This window comes from Nelumbo lutea, chromosome 6, assembly GCF_056320005.1.
Source record: "Nelumbo lutea isolate HS-2025 chromosome 6, American lotus-T2T, whole genome shotgun sequence".
Taxonomy (NCBI): domain Eukaryota; kingdom Viridiplantae; phylum Streptophyta; class Magnoliopsida; order Proteales; family Nelumbonaceae; genus Nelumbo; species Nelumbo lutea.
In genome coordinates this window covers 1,216,368-1,220,040 of record NC_142689.1, presented here as the reverse complement: position 1 = coordinate 1,220,040, position 3,673 = coordinate 1,216,368, and the positions used below count along the sequence as shown (strand labels likewise).

Here is a 3,673-nt window from a genome sequence, read left to right as displayed (position 1 = left end):
TTAATGAAAAATATAAAATGTTAAATTTGCCCTTTATATTCTTTAAATTTTTAAAATAAAATCTAATTGATGAAAAATTTCATCAATCTCTCAAAGGTATCTCTTGGAGAAAAGTGAAGACACTACAATTGATAACCCTGTATAGGATACCCTTCTACAACTGCCATTGATGCATTACAACCCAAGTGGTGGACGTTTTCTAGAATTGGGAAGATAGGGAATGGAAAGGTGAGATTTTGTATTACAACTTTGTTCTCTTTGATCTGCAAGAGGCAAGGCAAAGCACGTGTTCTCTTTCGCGATTGCAGTTCCAGTCTTGAGAGCTCTCACCGGGGCTTAATTGCTCTTGACAAGGTAATTAGATCCTTATTCTCATTGCATAGAGGCAGGTTACGTATTGCGGTGATACCATTCTCTTGAAGCTGAGAATCAGAAAAAGAGTTGGTGAAATTAAAAGTCTTATAGTGCCAATTCGAACGATTTTGAGGCGATTTTCCTGCTTGGTCTTAGCTAGGAGTCTTAGCTCCGTCGCCACCTGCCTCTGTAGGGAGTCTACGTTCTATACACTCATGGGTGCACTAGACACGTGAACCCGCAAATAGGAGAATAACATGCTGACTATCCCAACGTTAATGGTCAAACACGAATTAACGTGGTATGGTCAGTTCAATCAGACACGAATCTGTTCCAACTTAACCCACTGGTCATGACAAAAGGGGTATTGTTAAACCTCATTATTCGATTTTCTTCACTGATTTCCCATGGAGCTTTCCTCCTTCCACCGAACCCTTCCTCCATTGGGGACGACAAGATAGCTCCGATGGTTCATCAGCAGTGACAAAGAGAACCCTTCCTCCTCTTCTCTTCTTCTTTTCCTATCCATTCTTCTTCTTCGACAAATGGTAGGGTTCCTCTTCCATTCTTCTTCTTCTTCATCTTCTTACAAGTGTTCACTTCTGTTCAATTTTCAACAGAAACAACCCACCTAGGAGGACCGATAACCACAGCATCCACCTGCGGGAATAGGTCCGATTTGAAGTCCAAACAAGTATGGCCGTGTTTTTCATGGTATTTGTAGGTGATAAATTTAGGGCAATACTGTAAGTGAATTTATGTATTTCTGTATGACCTAAATGTTATCTAACAACTGATTTTTTTTTTCATACACTTTATAAGTGAACTTTTGAATTCATCTTTCATTTTGGGTTTTATATGGGAAAATCCTAATCCATCTCATGAGTTGTTGATGTGAATGATTAACATGTCATTTAGCCAAATTTGTGGACTTGTTTTTATTGATAACATGGGCATTGTGACTTGCGTTTTTATTGATGCAAATTCAAGCAACAAACAGAATGAATATTCTGCTATTTTTAATCTCTTTAAGAACAACCTTTATCAGTTTCCTTGTCATTTCTTCACTCATCAAATACCTTTCCTCCATCTCCTTGAACAGTTTCCTTGTCATTTCCTCACATTATTTATCAAAATTTTAAACATACCTTTTAGGTTATTGTACATTTGAATTATAGTTCTTTTTACACTGTTGTGCAAGGTATGAGTTTTCAATCCACTTGTGATCATCCATCATATAGGGACTTGAAAATTGAAATATAGTCCAATGTTTTGTAATTGCAGAAGGAACTGGGTAATTTGAGTATTAAAAACACCTTAAAATCGGCACAAGTTGTTTTGCATTTGTCCCGGGAAAATTGTAAGTGATATAACACATTTTCATGTTCTATGTATGTTAAAATGACAATTGAAAGATTTGATAACTAGTATTGTATCTACGTAGGCAAATAAATCAGATTGTAAGCAGTGCGATTATTTTGCAAGGGAAGTTCCCCAAGGGCTTGATGATGATGGCATTTCAAACATGCATAATCAAGAAGATCTAGAAAGCCAAATTGATGAGGTTGACAAATTAGTGGCTGATATGGATGGTCATCTGAAGATACTGAAATTATTGCAATTTTCTCACCAAATATATATTGAAGGGATGAAAAGGGCACGTTTTCTAATTATTATTTTTATGATTGGGATTATTTTAATGTATATGCATAAGAATTAATCCCAATATAACCTCCAACCCCTACACATGTACCATTAATAGTCTATGTGAAACAATTTTTAATTTTTGATTTAGAGCACTAATGTGGATGGACACTAGCAAAACATTGAGACCTGATATGCTGTTTATACTTTGTATGTCTGATATGTTGTTTATAAAAGATTTGCAATCAATGTTTATTAAAGTCACAATGCCCATGTTATCAATAAAAACAAGTCCACAAATTTGGCTAAGTGACATGTTAATCATTCACATCAACTAAAAACAACTAGGACTTTCCCATATAAAACAAAATGAAAATAAAATGAATACAAAAATTCACTTATAAAGTGTATGGAAATAAAAAAAAAAAACTTTGCTGTTAGATAACATTTAGGTCATACAAAAATACAGAAATTCACTTACAATATTGTCCCAAATTTATCACTTACAAATAGCATGAAGAAGACGGTCATACCTGTTCGGACTTCAGATCGGACCTGTTCCCACCGGTGGTTGTCCAAGTCGGTGGATGTTGTGGTCGCCGGTCCTCCTTCCAAGTGGGTCGTTTCTGTTGAAAACAGAACAGAAGCGGACACTTGTAAGAAGAAGAAGAAGAAGAAGAAGGGTTCTCCTTGTTGCCGCTGATTAACCGCTGGAGCTCTTTTTGTTGCCACCGATGGAGGAAGGGTTTGGTGTGTTGGTAGGGTATGGTGGAAGGAGGAAAGCTCCAGCGGAAATCAGTGAAGAAAATAGAACAATGAGGTTTAACACCTCTTTTGTTACGACCAGTGGGTTAAGTTGGAATTGGTTTGTGTAAGATTGAACCGACCAGATCACGTTAACGCGCATTTAACCATTGACAATGGGAAATTGGGATGGTCGACGTTTTCTTCTCCTATTCGTGGGTTCACGCGTGCACCCACGGGTGCACAGAACGCGGACTCCTCTATGGGGGTGAGCAAGCCAAACTTGAGATTGGAGACAAATTGACAGATCAGTTCATCGGAATCCCCAAGGCACACGAGGCCATGGGGATTTCGTCTAATCGGTTACTATTACAGTCACTAAAAGCAGAAGATGAATCTGCGTTCACCGAAGCTCCGCCTCATCATTAATGTTGAGTTCTCTGCATCTCTTCTGAGAAAAGGATAAAACAAATTCACAATTTCACTTAAAGAAGAGAAAGTATCCCATTAATAATGGTAAACCTTGTATAATTGCGCGGTGTAGACTCCATACAATCATTACTGATGGCTGAAAATGATAGAGCTCCAAGATTACCTGCACCCCCTCACCCCATGATTGTTCTCCCATCTCACTCCTCGGTCGAGAGTCTCTTCACTGGTGGAGCTGGCACCAGCCCTGGTCCTATGACGCTCGTCAATAATTTATTGACGAAAACGATTATGGGTCAGTCTATCAGTCTTTCTCGCAGCTTCTTGTTGGGGCCATGGCTTCGAGTTGCTGTTGTCAGTATGAGGCCCAACTTTTCCACGGATAATTCAACCCAGGAGTCCTTTAAGCAGAATGATTTAGATGATGGAGGTGAAAAGGAATTTCGTTCCTGATAAAATATCAAGAGACTGATCTATTCTTTCTTTGTGGAGTAATAGTGGC

The 3,673-nt window shown here is 38.3% G+C and overlaps 1 long non-coding RNA gene across 2 annotated transcripts; it reads right to left on the bottom strand.

Moving 5' to 3' along the window:
- Nucleotides 1–3,673, bottom strand: LOC148846733 (uncharacterized). 2 transcript variants are annotated; one of them, XR_016100568.1, is made up of 2 exons: nt 3,265–3,673; nt 1–422 (listed from the first exon to the last, which is right to left on the bottom strand). It is a non-coding gene; the product is annotated as an uncharacterized LOC148846733 (long non-coding RNA). The 2 variants fall into 2 exon arrangements; XR_016100567.1 differs by lacking the exon at nt 1–422 and adding an exon at nt 2,316–2,624.